The sequence below is a fragment of the Apteryx rowi genome, unplaced genomic scaffold, assembly GCF_003343035.1.
Source record: "Apteryx rowi isolate R43461 unplaced genomic scaffold, aptRow1 scaffold_6, whole genome shotgun sequence".
Lineage (NCBI taxonomy): Eukaryota > Metazoa > Chordata > Aves > Apterygiformes > Apterygidae > Apteryx > Apteryx rowi.
Genome location: NW_020450871.1, coordinates 7934757 through 7957103, shown reverse-complemented (window position 1 = coordinate 7957103; position 22347 = coordinate 7934757). Strand labels below are relative to the sequence as shown.

Below are 22347 nucleotides of genomic sequence, written 5' to 3'. Positions count from 1 at the left end.
TTGTGCAGTCTTTTTGAAAAACAGGGGAAAGGCAGTGTTTGGCACACTCGGACAGCCTGGATGAGGAAACCTCCAGCTATGCTGCAAGGCCCACGCTGTTTCAGCAGCTCGCCTAGCTGCCGGGGCCATGCTGTTGTCACGCCGTCCTATAGCATCCAAAAGCCTTCAGCATCAAGCAGCAGTCAACGTTATGGATGCTCTAGCATCTCTTCTTTCTGTGGTCAAACTTGTAACTGGAAATAAAGATTTAAGATATTGTATAAAGTCCTTTTTTTTTTTTTTTTTTTTTTTTTTAAAGCTGTTTCATCTGATGAGAGCATACAGGAAAGGGAAACAGGAGAGGTGCGAGAGTTGTGAAATTTTACAGCCCTGCTCCATTTCCAGCTGATGCCTTCAGCCAGCGTTGAATAAACTGCTTGGAAACACTGTCAATGTGCTATTCACTTTTTAGTCTTAGCTACAGATTTACATTTTCAGTATTTTCTGGGACTACAGTTTGGATGACCCCTGTTTTCACAGGCAAGACTCAGGAAGTAATAATTTGGGGTAACACAAAGCATTCAGTACAGCAAAATGCCCAGACTTATACCAGAGACAAAAGCGCATTCAATCAACTCTCACATTTTTAATTTTCTCTGCAGTTTATAAAGCCTTTCAAGAACACTCCTCCTCTTTCCTTAGGAGTTCCACACATTAATGTGAAACTAGACAGCCCAAGGGAAAGTCTAGCGATGTATCAGACCACTAAAAATAAAGGATTTCAGACTATTTAAAGACAACTGCATGCCTTCTCCCTTCTTAGCTGTACACCGTTCCTTGATACAGCTCGTGTTATAGGCTATCATCAGCAAACCATGGAATAAAACGCTCCAGCTTATTAGCTTACCCCCAAAGCACAAAAGTTGATGCTTACCGAGAGCAGAGATCCCGAATAACTAATCCCAGCCCGTTTCTGACAGGCGCAGCCTCCGCAGCGTCTCGTCCCCCTCGACACAGCCAGCACGAAGGCTGTGCGTGCCGCCAGCGCAGCCCGGGACTGCGCCGCGGAGCAGCTGGCCACCAGCTTTGGCACAGCTCCGGGATGGCACCGAGGACACGCGTGCCATGCGTGTCGAACACATGGAAGCTCTCCTCTTCGACGTGCTACAGTACTGCTTTACTGACATTGCCTCGTGCTCCTCTCCTTCCAGCTGTGTCAAGTTTTGGCAGTGTACGTATGCGACCACCCCCTCTTCCTGCGAAACAAGGTAGACCATGGAGACCTTGTGGCTCCAAGGACAGCCTTGGGGGCAAGAGTCTATTGTAGGTTTTCTTCCCCCATGCTTAAGCAAAACACGTCACAGGTCTCGTGTCAGCTTCAATGGGTGCACAGAGCTCATGCAGCTGCCCAAAACCACCTGCAGAAGAGTATCAATGGCAATGCTAGTGACTGCTAACCCCACCACCACCATCACCTTGTCTGAGCCTTCCCATATAACAGATACAGACTGGCCTCCTACCACGCTTGCTTGCCCAGGGTTCCCCCGGGGTTCCCTCTCCTCAGTGATTTATTGATGAGATGAACCAGGAGGAAAGACAAAGAAGAGAGAGATTTGCCACTGACTTCACTGTGGGACAGAGGAGGTGTTTTACCTGCAGGATTATCTTTAACTCACAGACAGGCAGATGAGAACTGAAAGCCATCATCCACAGAGGAGGCACTTGGAAAGAGGGACCTCAGCAGAGACCCTGAAGTAACCTCTGTCCCTGTCCCTGAAGCTTCATGCTCTTTCTCCAGCTGTGCTGGAGAACAGCTAAAAGCCAGGTGGACACGAGCAGCTGTGTGTGGCCACAAGAAGTGCGGGTGCTCACCTGGTGAGGTGCCATTCAACAGGTGACAGCGCGTGACCAAAGTAACAAGGGCAAACTCCTACCTGTGTTTACCCTCAGCCACATCAACCAAGTGATGGTCCAGCCACAAGGTCACCGAGGCCTTTCACCACCCTGTAGCCAAGGACATGTCAAGCTGTACCTTGGAGTGGGGTGTCTGTGCTGTCCCTCTCCCCCAGTCGCTGCAAGTTATCTTCTTGATGCCAAGAGGAGAGCACATCTCTTGTAGGAAACCACGGACACTTGAATCACCTGTTCCTTGGCCAAACCCCCATCATCGGCCAGTGCTGAAGATTTTCTGTTAAACACATGTTCAAAGACTGTGTGCTCTGAAATACCTGAGAAGAGCAGATGGGTGAAGAACAGACACTACGGCTCACGGTTCCCCCAGGGTTTTGCCACTGCCCTCTCCCATCTGATCACATTATGCCCCATGTTCAGAGCCCGATGCAGCAGCACGTCTTTGCGCTTGGAGCCCAGCAGCTCCGGCAAGGCCCCTCCTACTCTCCAGCTGCAGATTTTTGATGCTTTGTGTTGGCTTTGAGAAGAACTTTGCTCCTACACATCTTACCTTGTGTTTGCTGTGATTTCCTCCTCCATGATGGCAGGGTCGCTGTACCAAATTTAGCTGTCGCATGTATTATGCAGAGATCTGTGTTCAAGCACAGAGGGGAATGAAACACCCACAGCTCAACCTAAACCTGAGCAGGTTGCAGTCTGAAGGTGTCCTGTGGGGTCCCCGGCTGCAGAGCAAGCAAGCAAACCCGTACTCTGTGGCGCAGATACCCCAGGCCACAGCAAGGCTTATTGCCTATCACAGTTACATTTGCTGAGACAAGTGCCTAGAATTTTACTTATTCTTTTAAATGACTCACTGGTCCCTAACCGTAGCAGCCAAACAGTGAATGGAGATGCAACATGCGTAAGTACGTGCTGTTTTCTTTTTTTAAATCAAAATATTAAAAACACGAGAGGTAGCTGGAGCTCATTCTGGGCTGTGTTTGGTTAAATAGAGAGGATGGCTACCGCAGCCATAGCTGCTCCAGGCACCGCTCTGCTCTCCAGCCTCCCCGCGTCGAGGGGCCACGGGGGCAGAGGGAAAGCCAGGTCCACGCCACCACACCAGCCCTGAATGCCGCGCCGATTTGCTTCGGACTCATCTCCCCACGCAAGCGAATAGGGGGTCTGCTCTGCGCCAGGGCAGGCGGCAAGCGCGCAGGGCCGTACAGCCCGGCGGGGCCGCAGCGCAGGGACGGGGCGCGACCGAAACGCCCCGGGGCGGGCAGGGCACTCCCGCCTCTGCTCGCGCTGCAGGACAGCCGTGCGCAGCGGGTGCAAAAGGCCACGGGTTGTTATAGAGCAATTACACAGGTGACTTAGGGAGCAGGACAGGGCCAGAGCCCCGGGGCCTTCCTCCCACCTCTTGGGTTTGACCGCCAAAGCCCCGACACGGCAGCGGAGGCAACCCAGCGCCTGAGGCTTTCCATCATAACCTGGATAAACACTGCCAAAGACAGAACAGACACTTCTCTCTCCAAAATGAAGATACAGAAAGACAAATTCATGGATCAGCCCAGCTCCCTTCAGGCTGATGCCCTTTTCATTTGTTTTTTGAACAGACTGTAAGCAAGATACAAACTATTACGCAGTCACAGCAACGTTGATAAACCGAGCAATGAAAAAAAATTCATTTGGGGCCCAATCTTGCAAAGAACGGAGACCCACAGCCCGGTACAAAGCCTTTTTCACATCAGATTCCCACACTTTGGGTGTATTCTGCAGGGGAGCTACCCCCGGGAAGAACAACGCATTTGCTCCTCTTTTGGGACAAATCTGCACCAGCGCAGCTCCCCGACTGCTCCCCCGTGGATCGCCTGCGGTGAGCTAGAAGGGGGTAACCTCCAAGCTGTGTCTTCCCTTGGGCCACAAACAAGACCGACTGACCTCAACATACAGATGAATTGTGTCACCAAGCATCACCTCAGCATACATGGCACAATTAAATAGATTTTTATTTTCAATAAATATACAATCTGCATCCTACCAGACAACACACTATGAAAAAATGTACAGAAGCAGCCAACAGAACAGACAGCTTGACCGTAGCTACATTCACTTCGTGACTCGGAAAACTACCTCGGTTAATACACGGGACACGGAAAGAGCCGCTGCAGTCTGTCGGAGAATTAAAATTGCAGATTTGGGGAGTTCCTCACTGCAAAAGTCCCCTCAGCGGGTCTCTTCTGCACACCGTAGGAAAGGCTTTAAAAGACATGAGCTGGCTTTCCCCGTACACACGTTATCGGCAACGTTTGCTATATCGTGACGGTATCTACTCGACACACACAGGCTGCTATGTGGAGCGGCAGGGCGCGGGACCGGCACGGCATCGGCTGCGCCCGCTGCGCGGGTGCATCGGCGCGAGCGCACAGCCGCCCGCGCGCCCTGGCGCACACGTGCACGCGGACACACTAACAGGGGTTAACTCTGTCACTAGCACAAGGACAAAACCGGCGTGGGAATCGATTTCACCACAGTCTACCGCTTAAAAAAATATCCTAGCCTAATCACCACGTTCACCAACGAGAGCACAAGGTACTGATATCTCCGAGAAAACGCGTGGCGGACGGGGACTGCCAGGGCAGCGGAGGCAGCTCCGAGCCCTGCCGCCAGCTCCGGGCCCCCGGCCGGCACATCCCGGCCCCGGCCCGCTCGGCGGCCGCCGCCGCGCCGCGCAGGGCTAAAAACGGCCGCAGCAGTTCGGAGCGTCGGCAGGGGCGTGCGAGGGCGCGGGGGGCTCGCTCTTCCCGGTGGTTCCTCCTCCGCCGGCCGCTCCTCATGTCGCCTCGAGGGAGGCGGGGGAGACGCGGTCGCACTCCTGCCGGGAGCGCAGGCTGTGCCACTGCTCCACGGCCGTGCGGTGGGAGCCCAGCATCCGGCGCCAGTGGTTGGACTCGGGGGCGCCCGTGGCGTACTGCCCGATGACGATCCGGCCGATGAAGTCGTTGCTGCTCTTCACGTTGTGGCCGTACACTGGGAGAGAAGAGATGGAAACGGGTCAAGGCACAAGTGCACGGGAAGGTGCTCGTGGCCTCCAGGGCACGGAAAGTCGGAGCCAAGAGCTCAAAAGCCGAGCTGGGCCATCCAGCACCGCTCCAGCACCACGCTCGCCCCGTCCCTGCCGGGGCTCGGCCGCCCAGCACCGCACAGGGAGCCTCAACCCTCCCCCAGGACGAGCCCCACTTTTGGCAGAAAAGCGCCTTCGTGCCGCACAGGCGGTCGGTGTGACGACGCGCTCAGGCACCAGGCACGGCAGCCAGGCTGGTGACATTTGGAAAGCGTTTCTAGAACAGATTTCACAGAAACCGTAGCCAAGATGCCAGAATTGCTGGTGCATAACTTAGTACCTCAAAAACATTAGCAAGACCTAACTGGTAGTTTGGAAAGAATAAGATAAGCTGCACTGCCCATTAAAATACAGCTTAAATAAACAGGACCCTCAAAGCCACAACTCGCTAGGACGATGTTCAGCGAGAAGAGGCGAAGCAGAATTACACTGTGTAAAGAAAGGCTGAAATATTTGTCTAGGAGTGATGACATGATCAAACAAGCAAACCAGCACAGATTTGGGTAAATGAACAAGGAGTATTTCACACTGTTTTCCTCTAACGCAAACGTTAATGAACCGTTCTAATGATAACCGGTATCGTTCCCAACCCATGGACAAGAATCACACATGGACCACGCTGTCAGCGGGACGTTTATAAAGAAGCAATTTTCCATAATTGTCACTACAGCTACTTGTTAAAAGCCCTGGAAAGGAACCAAGGGGGAGACATACACTGACCACCCCGGCCTTTCTATTGGCCTCGTCTCACGCAACAAAAGATTGCAGACAGCAATGAGCTGTAATTATGGGCCCGATCCTGGAAAATGCCGAGCACTCCCGTTGGGCAGGATCAAAAGCACTTTGTGTTTTCCAAAATAAAGCCCCGCCTCGGCTCATTAGGAAGTTGAACAAACAGGCTGGGCGAGCTGAAGCCAGGATATCCACAGGCACTGGCTCGAACACGAAGGATTAAAAAAGCTTCTCATAAAAGGGAGGGATTTTTAAGAACAAATGACCGCAGGGGCTCCAAATCCCCTGAGCGACCCGGACGCAGGCTTGCGGAGCGAGAGCAGGTTCAAGGGGAAGGCAGCCGGCAGGCAGCTGGACGGCACCGCTGCAGCAGCAGCAGCTCCCTGCCGCCGGCGCAGGAACCGGCCCTGGCGGCGCAGGCGAATGTGGGACCCCGCGCAGCACCACGGTCCGATGTGGACTGCAGCCGCCCAGGCAGCTCCGTCACCAGGCTCTCAACACCTCTTTTAGCCGGGGGTCTTTTTCAAGATTGCATATTTGCTATCATAATAATATATCTTGTGATTAATTAGTACTGTTTTAATGTGCGACTTAAGTATATCTGCCATCTCCATATTTATGTAGAGTCTGATTACTAGCTGCTGTACCAGGAAGAAATGTGTCACTGACAAACATTAATGACCTAATGGCCATTAACATCTGGATCACACATGGTATCACACCCTGGTGATTTGGGTGCTGCCTGCTAGTGCAGGCACAAGCTAAAGCCACGTGAGGCTGGACCTGGCCGTAGACCACCTGCCAGATCCGGTGCACGCGTTTATGGGCTGAGAAGCTTGCACTCATCACATTACCTGGGGGTATCTTTGCTAATCTTGTTCCCTCTGCCCTTCTTGGCTGCCTCAGCAGAGACACCTGTAGCAGGGGGCTGCTGCGGGCACCTTCGCAGAGAGCTCTGCTGCCGTGGCCCTGGCGCCTCCCGCGTCGGGGCTACTCACGGATCAGCTCAGCCAGCTCTAACCCAGCAGTGCTCTTGGCCATGCACACAAACCTGTCAAAGGTTCCCCATCATTCCCAGTCCCAAACCCTAACCAATCATTCCTCCAAATTAATGCACTAAAAATATGACATTAAAACTCGGAGCATTTCAAGTCTATCTTTAAAGTAGTTAGCAATGAAGTTGAGGCACATCGTCACGTTAGGAAGCCCGAGTCTGTCCCGACTGCCACCATCATTCCTCTGGGGGCAATGCCATCAGCTCTCGCAGACATACCTCCGAGGAAGTGCCAGCACAAAGTGGACAGCCTTGTTTTATCTGGAACGGCCATCTTTTGAGTGTGCAGTGAGGATTTTTAAGCCATCCATCTCTAACGAGTACACAGCCTGTCAAAGTTATTAACGAGCTCTCCTGCAAGGCAATGGATCACCAATGTAGCTGGCATGACTATGCTAAATGCCCTGCTATGACTTATTATCCTAAAGAAAACAAATATTATGATAAAAAACACATAAAAGTACCCCAAACCAAATGTCTCCTTAATTTTTTATATAGGCGTATTTTCTTTCTTCTTTTTTTCCTTCTGTATTTCAAGAAGGCAAGAAGATGAAGTCTAATCCTGGGAGACAATACCAAGTAATTCAAACTATAAAGTCCTAAAGGCCATCAATTAATCACAGTTTAAATTAGCAGCAGCAAAGTATCCCAGGCATACAAATTCTTCAAAAATAATTCATGTCAGGACTGTAAAATGAGTAGATGTGTTAAATGCGGGCACCAGCTATTATACTGTTGATCCAATTATTTTGAATTCCTATGACTGAAAGTGTCTTGCTCAAAATCCTACCTTTTAAATATTAAAGCCTTTTTTTTTTCATTCTAATGGAACTGTTGGAATCCATAGGACTCATCTCTTCATCCCTGCTGAAGAACGTGAATGCTAATCTCATCGTGTCAGGTAATTACCATGTTGATTCCTTTAGGGTATTAATGTGCTAATTATACAAGCACTGTTGCTTCCATCATTAACTAGTTTAGGTAGCACAGATGTAGACTTACTGCTGAAGAACAGGGAAGAGATTTTCTGACGGGAGCTTGAAGGCCAAATGCTTAATCATGACCCATTTGCTGACTGTAAGAGATGGTGCTATATTCCACCCTGTGGAAAAAACCTGCATCTTCACCACAGCAGCTACCTCACAAGATAAGATGTCTTTGTGTGTCAAAAATTCAGATTCACTTAACTCACAAATCTTCAGAATTCCAGGACATATCTTTCCTGGAGGCTAATTGCTTTTTTCTACTCTTAAAATAGTCAGCATTTGCTGAGCAAATCTGTTGATGGTTCAGGTGCATGGATCTACTGTATGGACCTTACCCAGAAGAAGGTACTAAAGTTCCCATTGTGAAAATAACCTTTTCTCTGACCACGTTCAAGAACACTTCCCTGTTGCTGTCACTGGTTCTTCCAAGAAGAGCTTGGGAAGAAAAACTGTAAGAGTCCATAAACACAAGTCAGAAAAGCTGAAGGTAAAACGTGGGTCTCTGCCAGCTGCACTTTGCATACAGCAGACCGGGTGGGTGCTGGGTGTCAGAGGCTCCAGTCCCAGGGGCACAGAGGGGCTTCAGCTCTTGTCAACTGCATGCTCAACTGCTTTGCTTTACTTCTGCTGCAGCTATTACTTCTTTTCTCGGTCAAAGAGACGAGGAACCTTGAACACTGACTGACACACGCTAGCCATCCTCTTTTATCACCCTATTTGTACTCCATTCAGTGGCACGCGTGCAGTCTGCTCAGAAGTCCAGCAGAAGCGGCTAATGTCTCATTCCCTTTGCAGGCCCCGAATGCACCGTAATGTGCTCATGAGAACTCTTGGGTGCTCAGACGTGATCCAAAAATGACAACTTTTCAAGATATAATGACAGCTGCACGTTATTCTTGGGGCAAGCCCTGCTCTGGCGGGAAGGAAACCTGCTCAACAAGGCGAGCGTCTGACCTGGGAACACCTGTGAGGACGCAAAGCCTGCAGAGGTGCAGGAAGGCACCCACCCCTGGGGCTGAGGCCCGTACTGCCAGCAGCCGGGGCAGCTCGGCGGGCGCGCAGCCTTCGGGGAGGCAAGGAGCGGGTGCAGTGCAGTGCACGCTCCAGCTACCGTCCCAGCTGCGGTGAAGCCAACTCCACATGTGCTCATGCCTTCAGCACTGGGAGGAAAAGAGCTCCAGCTCTTTCTTTTTCGACTCCCACAAAGGGTACAAGTAGGCAACTACTCACCGTCGAGATCTGTGCCCATCGAGAAGGCACCCACGGGCCCAGGTTGGCCTCCCGTCTGCCGCTGACTGGGTGCTACCACCAGGACCGGCGCGGCAGCAGGCAGGAGACCACAGCAGGCATTTCTGTTGCACAGCGAAGGCCTCCCAAACCGAAGCCTAGACAGGGCCGGGAGATACGAGCACCGCGTCCCGCCTCGGCCTCGCGGCCCCGTGACCGCGCTGGCCCGCCTCAGCCCCCGCGGCCAGCGGGTGAGGAGCCGGGCGCTGCTCCCCGCTCCCCAGCCAGGTTACACCACAAACGGACCCAGCAATATTACCCGATGGCTGAGCATCCCCCTCCCGTGCCTGAAAGGCGTTCAGACTAGGTTTCAGATTAAAAGTGCTCTCGGCCTCGAAAAACAGTAACTGCGAAACCCTTCAGAAGCGCAAAATGAGGTAACTACCATTTGGGTTTCTCAGGCTGGCCCAGACTCTGGTTTACAGACAGGTAGGCACTGTTTTCCATTTAAGAAACCTATTTTCCTGACAGAAACTGCACACCTGATCTCATGAGCTCTTTTTCCACCATCGCAGTAATTCACACAATAACGACATCCATTTCCAGGCCAACACAGAGCAAAAAGCAATTAAGGAAGCAGAGGTCAAACCAATTCCTTCTGCAGCTGCTCTTTACCGAGCATTGCTTTTGGAAACAGAAAGGCTTCTTTAAAAAAAAATAAATCTCTTTATAATGGAAATGCTGAAATATAAATCAAAATTGGGTTCACTTATGCCCATTAAAAGGGTTGAATTCTTGAGGGCAAGCAATGTGATGCAAATGAAATATTTGTACGTTATATATTTATTGATGCTTTCTTCCTAAACGTGCCACCCCTCGGGTGTGCTGAACCCCTCGCTCTCTGCGCTGACTGTGCCACTGGGCTCCTGCCCATGGTGGGAGCAACCACGATCTTGCTGCAGGATCACGACTTCGAAGGAAACTGTCCTCTGTGCATGGGTGTCCTCAGAGCCGTTACGGCTCCAGGCTTGAGGGCTCCAGACAGTCAGCAAAACGAACAGGTTCTCCGAGGATGTGGTAAGGCCGGGTCCGCCAAGCTCTTCTGCAGACCTGGCACGTGAGACACCACAGCACTTACCACTCCCCGATCCAGCGCCCGGCTGTAGCTCCAGCACGAGCTTTCCCTTGTCTCCCACCAGCCTTGATCACATGCAATTGCTTGTAACCAGGTCAACAGTTTTGCCGGTCACTATGTAATCTGGTGCTCCCTTCTGACCCAAGAGCCTTCTGCTGAATCGTATCAGTCCGGGGACCTGACTCAACCCAGACTCCCTCCACCTCCCACTTTGCTTCTGCACCGAGACATCCAAATCAAGAACTTCTAAAGGGTATGACTGCAAAGTATTCATGATTTATGACTTAAGTGCAATAGTACAGATTAAGCTGGTATTTAATTCATCCTTCGAATGAACACAATAGCAGCCCTGAAATAACCAGGAAGAAGCACTGATTCACAGTATTTCCTTCAGCTAACTTCAAGGCAACGAGTAGCACCACTGATGTGGACAGGGACAAGCTCACGCAGAAGCCCCTTGTTCAGCTGGGGCCACAGAGCATCGGTGTCCCCCCAAAACCCCGCGTCAGACCTGCCCGAGCAGTTGCTCAGCAGTCACTGCGGCACTGTGCACTACCGAGCGCAGCCACGCAGGAGCTCTGCTGCCGCCTGCCGGCGCTCGGCCCCGTACCCACGGGACGCAGCGGTCCCTGCAGCCCCCTCGAGCGTAAGGGCCCTGAGACCAGGGCAGGCAGAGACATCTGCACTTACAGGAGTGACTGGGAGCTCTGGCACAAATAATCTGACTCTTTCCCAGTCACCTACAATATGATTTCTACCATTTCACTCCAAGAGAAAAGAGAAATCACAAGCAGGAACCTGTCTCTGTTTTCCATCTGCGCTCTCATTTAGGCTAGACATCAAGCAGACATCTTCACCTATTTTATGCCAATTAGCTTACTTACAGTATATGCCACCCATTCTCTTAACAATTTCCCCAGAAGTTTTGTTTAATGCAATCTTCTTGCCTATTGCATATTTTAAAAGGCCTTGAATAATTGAACGCCACTGTGCAGATCGCATGCATCCAACTCACACATGACATTGCACCACAACAGACTAACCAGTGCGATTACCCAGCCAGCCCATGGATACCTGGAGGTATTTCCTGGCAAACCTGAACACAGCCATAGGAACAAACCCCATCACGCTCTTTTCACACAGCCCCTCAGCAGAGCGTACAAGTGACATTTCATTCCCCATCCTTCACCAGCAGGACCCGGGGTCCAGCCTTTGCTGAGCTGGCTGGTGAGCTGTGCCCATCAGCAGCGGGCCTGGCAGGTTAAACGGGTCTGAAAACTACTCCTGAACTGCTTGACATCAATACTAAAAAGCTATTTAGCACAAAGAGCATGCTATTAAGAACAGCCGACCAAAGGACTAATGATACGTGCTATGAAAGCCACAGCTACAGAGTAAACTGTGCCCTTTGCTCCTTCACTGAGGCCCGTAATATTTGGTAAAGAAGACAGAAAAGCAGGGGAGAAGATGCAGTGCTTTCACATTTATCAATCTAGTCTCCATCAGGCTCTGATTTGCATGCAAAATTCGCTTCTCAGAATTTCCTTCATTAAGCTGCTCCCTGCAACATCTGCAAGCGCTGAGCTGTGGGTGAAGGTTTAATCGCTGGAGCCAGTGACCGAGTCCGTGCTCGTGCACTGGGCCTGGCAGGGCAGGGAGCACCTGCACCTCCACCACCCAGCTGCTGCTTCACATGGGGAAACACCACCAAGTCAAGGAAAGTCTCTTTCTGGAAAACCATTTCTCCCCGCCTTGCCCTTCCACAAGGGCAGCCCGGTGCTTTTGCTTGCACCACCTAAGGGAGCAGCCACCACTGCCCCTGCCGGCGGTGGTGCTTCAACATTCTGCCTTCTGGGTCTGGCCTCAAGTGGAAAGAAGAGCAGAAAGTCCTGCAGGAGAGAGCAGGGGCCCAGGGAGCAGGGGAAATGCAAATGAACAAGTTCCTCTCGTTGAGGTCTCAAGGACACACAGGGATGACATGAAGTTAGCTCATCAGGATAAACTGGAATAAGGGATTGGATGCATCAGCAGTGTTATTGCAACAGCCAGGAGGATACTGAAAAGGAGAAGGTGCAGGTAGGTTATTCACCTTCAGATATATATATTTTTTAAATATACTTCAACTCTCTGCACCACAAGCCCAGATCCAGGAAAGCACATGAATGACTTCATGCATATTTTATATACGTCACTGGGACTTCCCATGCAGTTGAAGCCATTCACAGAAACAAATGCGTTCCCACAACAGGACCACACCAGACAGCCGTCCCTTCCTCCCAGCACCATCACACCCCTTGCCAGCCTTCCTCCTACGAGAGCAAGCTAAAACCTCGCTCCAGAAAGTCCTCCATCACTGCCAAGCCATGCCTGCGTGCAGAACAGGCGCACGGTCGGCCTCCGCTCCCTGCTGCCGCAGTGTTATTTGGGTCGTACACCCCAGCTGGGAGCCAGGGCTTGGTCAAGCGCAAAGGCAAGACCAGAGCTGTCCCCCAGCCCAGAAAGGTTGAAATAACAGAAACGCAGCGTGACACCAACGTTTGTCACACGGAAAGGACAATGTGCACAGTGGAAGCGGCTTCACATGCCGTTGCTCCTCTGTGCATATCAAAAACAAATAAGAAGGGGGAAAAACAATGTATAAACTGCTACTTGACATTCTCCCGGTTAAGTGGCACTCCATAGTATTCACAACAGCAAATCAATTACATGAAGGCAATTTCTTTTCGCTGTGCCCGATCATTTGTTTTCTAATTAAACAGATCTAATCAAACTGGAACCATCACCCAGAGAAGTCAAGATATACACAGAAATTAAAGCAGATATGCACAGAAATTAAAGCAACGACCACAGAAACGCAGGGCTCGGCGCGACGTGCACGGCAAAGCTCCTGGTGGCGGCGGCATGTATGGGGCCAGCCAGCGCGGGGCGCACCGGCCAGCCGGCGGGGTTATCCTCTCAGCCAGGCCACATCAGCCGTGACATTTACACCAACGTCCACAAGGAGTATTTCACACCGAACATTTAGAAGGGAAATACCTAAGCCATCGCAGGCAAGGGCGTTATGTTATCAGTTTTATGTCAGGCGGCTGTATTAGGAGTGTTGGAAACAAACAGAAGAGAGAAGAACCTGGCAGCATGAGGAACTATAAAAGCTGTAGTTATACCTGAAGGGCCTTCAATGCCATCTGGTTTTCCATAGCTTTGGAGGCAGACTGGACAACGTGGAGACCCTCCAACAGGGAAACACCAGTGCCTACCCCAGCATCTAAAAATGAAGTCAGCCACGACTGTATTGGAGAGGCAGACTCCACCGTCACACTCGTATATACCCTCCGGCAGATTTGGGACCATGGACAAGCGCTTCATCTCGGGAGACTGCTTTGCCACCTAGCGTGGCTATTGCCACAGGGGTTTTTCCTCATTTGATACACAGAAAGGTTACGGCCTAGTAAGAAATTTCAACAATTTCTTTCACCGTGGCGTGAAGAAAGCAAGATAAAACATTGAGGTTGAGGGCACGACACTGTTTAAATGAATGCACTTGGCAAAATCAGCAAGCACTGGTGATCAGCCTGGAGAGATAAGGTTTTGCTCATTTCTTTAGAAGAAAAAGACTCCAGAAAAATTCCAGAGACCTACAGAAAAATCAGTTTCTGCTATGTCTACAATGATGTACAGACTCTGATGTTGCAGACTTCTTATTAACAAATTCAGTCAAATTGAAGGCTCTAATTTTGCCTTCTAAGTAGGCAACAGATTGGCTCAGGAAGCATAAACATCTTGTTGCTTTCATCAGTATTAATACTGTTTCACTCCTCCTCATTAAAGCAGTCACCCTGATGTGAAAAGCCGACCCCATTCCCAGAGCACCTTCCCCAAGTGGCATCATACCAGGGGTGAAGGTCCTGGCTGCAGGATCTCATCCAGCTTCTCTGACCGAACCAGGGACCAAACCTTGCTGATGGTCTTGCTGTTACCTGCTCCATTTTGAAAAACAGCAGTGCTTCTGTTTAACGGGAAAACCAAAAAGCCACAAATGGGGATCTGCAAGATGGGCAGCAAAAGAAACCTTCTCCCTCTCATGACAATATCAAAACCTGTGCAACATATCCATTGCAGAGAGGCTCTGCCTGCCAGAGCAGTCGGCTTGACACCATTCATAGCAAAGCCTGAAACACTCCCAACATTTTGGGAGGAAAACAATTAATTCAGAGCATGCCGCACGCTGGCCAGCACAACACAGGCCCTGTGGGTAAGTATGGCTGCTCGAGGCTTTGGTCAGCAGAGGGAGATGGTGAAATCTCGAAGGATTTGAGTTTGGCACGTTCTTCACAGACTGATATACCCTAGAAACAAGTCTAGTATTATTTGCAGCCCTAAGGAAGGGCAGGGTCACATTTTTGAAAGCACACAAATGCTGAGTGCTCCAACTTCCCAGACAGCATTCATTATACCCAGACTCTCGCTGTGGTTTCCAGAGAGTCAAAGTGGGCTATTGTGTTACCAAATCCCCCCCCAAAACCCTACACCGAGTTCATTAGCATCCTGCTTCATTAGCAGCTTTCCAGTTTTGACCAAGTGCTTCCATGGAAGCATCATCTGCTGGTAAACTATGTAAGTCACTAAGACTCATTAAGCCTTCCTATCCTTAACTGCATTAAGCAGGTTCCTGAAGGGGACTTCACGCCTAAGTAGAAGGGGAAGCAAAGGAGAACAGTATCTTTTTACTGCAGTAATTTGCCAAAAGTATCATGCCAAAATCAGGAAGTGCTTCATACCGCCAGTACTGCGGGATCTTTTACAGGAGAGGCACTATCTGATTATTTTTATAGCAGGTCTTATATTTCTGAATGCTTTTTCCATCTTCTAAATTCAATCCTGTGCCTGGAAACAGACTCAAGGGGGTGCCGCTCAGCAGTTCCTCAAGGCCCAGGGAACCCTACCCCCCTTAGGAAGAAGAAGGGCGCTTGGACATTTGCTTGCTACTTGTGCTCATGCACTGCTGTACGGTCTGCAATGGGGGCCTGCGAGGGGGGCTGGCATCAGCTCCCACCATCTGAAACACCAGACCACCCTAATCCGGCACAGCAAAGACAAACGCCTCTCTGATAGGGAACTGTTCTTGCCTGCATCGCCTGCCAATCAGGGCTTGCAGGATAACCGAGTTCACGGTATTGAATTCTGGCCCTGCTCCAGCCACAGCTGCTGGGCGACGCAGGTAGGATTCACATTTCCCTCTGCCCACCAGATACAGAGAGATTTAGTCCTCCCTCCACACTGGCTTTCCCACAGCCTGATGGGTCTGGACTGGAAAAACCCAAGTTGTGCCGTTAGAGCAATGACGTTGCGCGGCCGCGGAGCACCGTGCTGCGCTCGCTCTGCATTCCCGCCCGACGCTCTTCACTGCTCGCTCAAAGCTGCGCCTTCTTCTTTGCGTGGCTTGGGGCTAGAGGTGAGGATCTTTTGCTGCCAGCGTATTTCACCCTCCCCTCCTCCCGTCACCCAAGAGCAGGCGTTGTCCTCAGAGGACCTGCTGGGTCACGTTGCGTGGCTGCAGGGCCTGGAGAACAAGCAGCTGGGAACGTGGGAGGTGCCCAGAACAGCCCGTCTTTTCGCTAGACCTCAGCAAGGACCATATGGTGTCCAGTGCATAAACACATGAAGTATTTTATAGCACCAGACACAAAGGCCAGATTCTCATCTAAATTAAACAGGTATAAATCCTGAAAAAATTCTGTGATAACATCAATGCTTTTTTTCCCCTTTGACTAAGATAGGACTACACAGGCTTAAACACAGACGAGATTCCACCTCTGAGCTCCAGAGATGTGGAATATATCGATACCACTATGCTTCAGAAACACAAGGCTCTTGCATACATCAAGGCGCAGTTTTCTAGCAATAAGTTACCTAATTATCTATCCATCTAAGAGATGCTATGGTGCCCAACACAACAGCATTTCAAAACAGAAACCACCTCTTCTTCCTGTGTTTCAGCACAGAAGAGAAATAGTTTCATTTGCCTCATATGTTAGAGAAGAGAGTTGTGGGTTTTTTTCTGTATATGTGAGCAAAAGACTAAGTGCCTGAGTATTTTCTGAGGGAAATAAAAAGCAACAGGAGGAACGAGATACAAGCATCTGAAACAGCAAGGCAAACTGTGGGTGTATAATGACCCCAAACACATTGCGTTGCCACCCCTGCAAACCAGCTCCTAACGATGATGCTGACGCTGCTGTGCTCGGACATCTGAAGGTCCTGCTTTCGCACAGCCAGGCAACTCAAAGTTCGGGTGTATTTCTGGAGAAGCCTGAGGCTAAAACCATCATCAGCCTTCAACCTGTTCAGCTAACTGGAGCATTTGGAAATCAGCCTGTTAATAACAAGATGCTGCTTGTTATTATTGGAAAAGGCTTGGAAAAACCTCGACACCTCTGCAACCCATCCGTGTGATTTATACGAGTCTTGTGCAGCTCAGGCAAACACCAAGAGCATCAGCCCGTCTCCAACAGCTACTCCGCGAGCCTGGAGTAGGTGCCAGTAGTCTAGAGCCAACAGACAAAAACGAAGAACAGTTTTAAAGTTTGAGGAGCTTCCGCCACGTTCTCATCAGTCAGAGGTGAAGCCAGAGCCAGAGCTCAAGGTGTCTGTAGGCCCAACTGTGGGATACAAACTGACAATTAGCTTTATTTCAAGCCGTGATGGATAAACGTGGGTTTGTGATTTGAAGGCTTTGATACGGCGGTTTGTGTCTCTGCCTGGCTCGGGCTCACGTGGAAGAGTGCGAGGTGCGGTGCTGGCAAACACTCCCGGCTTCAGCCCGTCCCCTACCATCTTTTCTGCTAGGTAAGGGCTGCTCTCCTCCCCTCTCCTTTCACCAACAACGATTTAGCACCAGAAACCTGTCATATGGATCAATACCGCCCCAAAACATTTTCTAGCAAACATGCAAAAAATGCTCATAAGAGAATGTACAAAATCAGCCTGTACCAGACCATCTTTAACAACCACAACCGTGAAGAGCTACAGCAGGGCAGGGTTGTGCTCACTGGTGTCTATTACTGTTATTAGTGATCATTTATTCCAAGCCCAGATTTGCCTGAAACAAATCTTACTCTCTGACAGCCAGTCAGGATTTCAAGGAAGACCCAATTCTTCTCCTCTCAGCTCTAATGGCACAAAAGAAATGAATATCCTTAAACAACAGGCAGTATTTTTTTCAAAAATTCAGGCAGTATTTATTGCAGTCAAAGCAAACTGAACTACCCAAAACTGCACCACTGGCAGCAGATACCAACAATAAATTTTTTTCTCTGAAAATTCAAACTTCATTAAAGGGTCCTTAAATTTTCCCAAAGGCCAGGGAAAATGGGAAATGAGGTAATACAGAAACAAAAGTATATCGCTATTGACAGCGATTTATTTTAATCAAGTACTCTCTATTAACTAGAAGTTAATTAGAGCTCTGGGATAAAGCATCAAAGTGATCTAGGGGTCTGAAGACAAGAACCATTACAGCATTTAGGTGCACAGAGACACTTAATGGAATTGTCAAAAACCCTGTGGTATCCAGCAGCCTTTGAAACCAAGGGGATGAAGGGTTCAAAATCTCACTATTCAGCAGGGCTTGCTCAGGAAAACTTGGCCCTAAACCATTACAGAAAACAGAGACGTGATCTCTTTTTACTGAAAGGTGGTGAGAATCCATCCTACAGACGGCTTGGAAGAGAGAGGGCCTGTGAGCTGCGTGGGCCTCGGTCAATATTTATTATAAAGATTTCATCAGCTGTCACGCACGCATCGACAACCACAGCCAGCGCCAGCCCCGTCCCCAGAGCAGCAACGAGCAACCGCTGCGCGAGCCCGTCCTCCACCCCGTGGCAGACTGTCCTCTCCGGAGTGCGGCGAGAGGAGCCCACCGCGGCCCCGGCTCAGGGCAGGCTCCAAAGCACCTTGCCTCCCCGCGCTTGGGCAGCACCCAGGGCACCCAAGCGATCCTTCCCTCTCCAGGGGCCCTTGCTGGCTCACGAGCGTCAGAGATCTTACTATCTAAACATGCAGAAGAGCTTGTGTAGACAGAGAAAGACACACACAGTCACCACAGGACCTCCGGGACAAATACATTACGTAACCGTAGGCATTAAAGGTTGTATTTTAATATGGTAAGTGATCAAAAGACGTTAACGAGTCACCAAGATGTGGTTTGCTTTGGAGGGTTAATGCGTTTTATTGGGCCATCTGGGCTTTACTGCAGCGCAAACAGCACGGCCGATTATTAACACCGTTATAATCATTAACAAAACACCGCAGTGCTTGGATTGCAGGTGTCGTCTCCCTTCCTGCCGCGCAGCCGAGTCTCTCTGAAGGCTGGACTCGGACTTAGAAGGCCTGCCTGGCCCACCACCCATCCGCTGGGAGAGCGGGGCAGCTTCCCGCCCCAGCATCCGGCCCTCGGCAGCGCCCGGGTCGCAGCGGCACCTCAGCCTCAAACACCCTTTTAGCGCCTGGAAGGGATCTCAGGGCACCACCCCAAAGCACCAGCTGACAGCCCTGCTGCCCAGGCCACCTGCCACCTGCCCCGGCCCGGCCACCAAGCAACACCTCTGCTCACCGGCGGACGCGGCCATGAGGACATGCCATCCCTCAGAGCCTGCCCAATCCGTCTGGAGAGGCAAAGCTACGACCTAGGAGCGCTCAACCGGAGGATGGCAAGGGGGGGATGTTCACAAAAATGGCAAGTAAAAACCAACCGACCAACCAACCAACCCTGTGCATTTCTCTTACAGTTTGTATATGGATGCTCATTACCTAGGCAACATGTTTGATGGTGTAAATTAAAATCAGACATCTTCTCCACTAGCTGTTGCCTCACTAATTGTCTTTTTTCTGTCAGGGCATTAGACTCCATTATGAATATCAACAGCTTTCCTGTCTGCGGCCTCTGCCGATTAGGAGCTGTCTCGAGCGGGTGTCCTCAGAACCGTCCCCGACCCTGGATGTCTCCTCCTGGAGCAGACACCTCCACCCGCGTTCAGCCCACCTCATCTGAGGCACTAAACCGGCACACCCGAGTTCAGAGCCTGTCTGCCTTAACCTCCTTTAACACAGCCAACGCAGACAGACTGGTATCTCCACAGTGTGGCCCAGGCTTCGGCTGGATCCCCCTCGGAAGGCACACACGTGTGTGCGTGTGCACGCTTGCGCGTCTCTCTTTCTCTCCCTCCGTGACCACAGAGGTGGTTCACAGTGACTAACCTCCTAATTTAGGCACTGCAGGGAAGTGAAGCTGTGCCCATCACCTAAAACTCCCCGTCATCCACCTTCGACACACCAGCAACTTTCCCCTGCCCTCCAAAAATCAGCCACAAGTTGGATATTTAGGGAGACAACTCCTGCGAGCATCTGAGACGGGAGCAGAGAAGGCAGCAGACGGACAGCTTGTACAAGGTGTTCTGCACCAAGGTGGGAGGAGAAGCATTTTGGTTTGTAAATGCCAGTAATTTACAATGTTGAATCCTAATAAGCACAAGGACAGGAACTGGTCCAAAATCCCCCAAATCTTGACTAACGCAGAGTTCAATCTGTGCACCTTACTTTGCAAAGATGCTAAGCACACACTTACAACCTGTAGTTAGACTGGCCATACTGAGACCACGCATTCAACGTACCGCTCTCCAGAGCATTAGAAGGAAAACAGAAGGAAGAAAGGTGATATACAAAAAAGGTGTCCACACTCCATGTCTGACATTCTGCACACAGTCTTCTTAAAAGTCATGGGGAAACTGCATGCAATTCTTACCACAGTGCACTGAAAATCAGTTTGATTTGAGATGCACAAGAAAAAACATGAAAAAAAAAATTAAAACTTACTTTGTCTAGCCGGTGCCTCACTTTGCGGTGTGGTACCAGCTACACAGAGAGAGCCAGGAGCCTCAGCTGACACAGCCTGGCACAGCTCCACGACCGTCAGCTGAAGCCAAGCCAATGTAAAGACAGCTGCAAACTCGGTCCAAAATATGAAGCCACTAAAAAGGCTGCTTTAAATTATTGAAGGTATGCTCACTTCTGGCTCCTGTGACTGCTTTTGCAGCTCTCTATCCATTCAAAGCATCACCAGCCACCCTTCAAGCAGGATTATTTCCCTTTTCAATTGGACTTTGACTCAACACAAATTTAATTAACTGACCTAATGGACTAGACCTGTGGATTTAAGGAAAAAAAAAAAAAAGCCCACAAAACAGACAACAAAAAAGACCACTGCAGAAAAAAAAGAAAAAAAACTATAGGAAAACCCAACAACAACATGGCTTATCCTCCTGCTTTGCAGAGATGCAAAGTAATAGAAGGTCTGGGCTCCACTCCTCACATTACAAGGCACAGGTCCTCCACTCTGGCAACCATTTGCACTTTACCACCTTTTCGTGGAGGATCCCAAAGCACTTTATGGGCTTTAAGCTGCACAACACACCACCCAGCCATGAGAAAGCCATGCAGGGAGTATGACCCTCCCTGCCCCAGAGCTTCAGCCAACCTGTGAGCAGGCCTGGCTTGTATTTAGTTTATTAAAAGCACGCGCATTTGCAGAACACGAAACTGGTGCTACGTTTTGTCGTGGGGATACAATTGCATTAATGTGCAGAGTTTTAACCATTTACGCTAGCACAGAATGTAGCTCAAATCTTTATCGCCATTGAGTCCCCTTATTCCCACATCACTATAGGTGTCCATGAAGGGTTCCTTGGTCAGCCTCATCCAGAAAGACTGTTGTCTCTACAGCTCTCAGCATCGCTCACCACCTATCTCAGACACCAGACCCAACCACAGCAAAAGCAGCTCGCCCAGCGGCGTCCACGGTAGTGTGGTGCCCGAGCTGCGTTTCACCCTTCGGGCTGAGGAGGACCACGAGAACCTGGCCCCAGGCTCCTCCAAACGTACCCATGCCAGCACACGCTGGGGCTGCCGCCCACGGTTTTGGCCTGGAATTATTTACTGCGACTTTCAAAGCAAAAAAACACATTACTTAAAAGTGAAGCAACCACTTCAAGGCATGTCACAAATCCAACTGCATCACAAATCATTATGAATCAGCTAATTTTCGAGTGACTTCTTTCAAAAAAAATCCATTTGCACTAAAAATATCAAACATCCACATATTAACGCCAACTTCATCAGCTGCAGCAATGAGCAGTATATTCCACTCATCCTTCCTGATTCCCCAGACCTGATATTTTGTGTTTGCCTTTTGTTCTTCCATGAGAAAAAGGGTAAAACAAACGAGTATTTCACTTCTGTCACAAGATCACCTGACAGAAGATGCCAAGAACAAATTCATCACTGCGCAGGAAAGGTATATTCGGGATGACGTGCATGCAAAGCCCTGATTAATTATAGACTTTTCGCTGAGGAAATCTCTGAGCATGAAGGGCAAGATTTAAATTGCTGATCAGCATCACTTCTGTTGTGACATGTTTGGAAACAAACTAACGGGTTGGAATTAGGCTCCTTGTACAGGCTGCAACATCTGTTTCTCCCATGTAAGAAACAGAATTACTTCAAAATGTTTTTTTTCAGATGCAGATTCTTGCTCTTCTTCACAAGACGGTGAGTAACAGGGGTGGGACATTTGGAGGGAGAGAGTTTAATTTATGCAGCACATCAGCCCAGAGGGGCAGAGCAGCGAGGGTGGAGGGCAGGCCCCGGACCGGCCGCCGCTCGGCCCCAGGCTCCCTCGGGGGTGCCGCGGGCCGGGACTCGCTGACCCAACGCAGCCCCTCCGTGCTGCCCACCGCTTCATCGCTGCGCTCTGCTAACTCTGCTCTAAGCAGCTGCCCAAATTGCCAGTTCCTACTGCATGTTTTCATGCCTAGAGAACAAAAATAACAGATTCAGAAATTGTTAAAAATAATAATTCCCACCCGAAGCCAATTCGGGCCATTCAGCAATCGCTTTTCTTCAGGCTGCTTTTTCCCTTTCTTAACACTGCACGGTTCAGACCTGCAACCAAACACCCCCGGCACTGACCACGAGCTTAGCTCCGGGGATCCCGTCTGGCCACAGGCCAGGACACGGACTAAGCGGGACACCTCGGCAGTGCCTCCCAGGGCTCAGCGCCGAATCCCATCCCCGTACAAGTACAGACATGAACACACCAGCTGATGACACAGGGGATGTCAGCAGCAAGCACCTATATCTGTATCATCTCAAAGGCAAAGTATGG

At 50.2% G+C, this 22347-nt stretch overlaps 1 protein-coding gene across 1 annotated transcript in view; it reads right to left on the bottom strand.

Moving 5' to 3' along the window:
- SYT17 (synaptotagmin 17) overlaps window positions 1-22347 on the bottom strand; it is a 50773-nt gene that overhangs the window by 8037 nt on the left and 20389 nt on the right. The gene's annotated exons all lie outside the window — the stretch shown is intronic.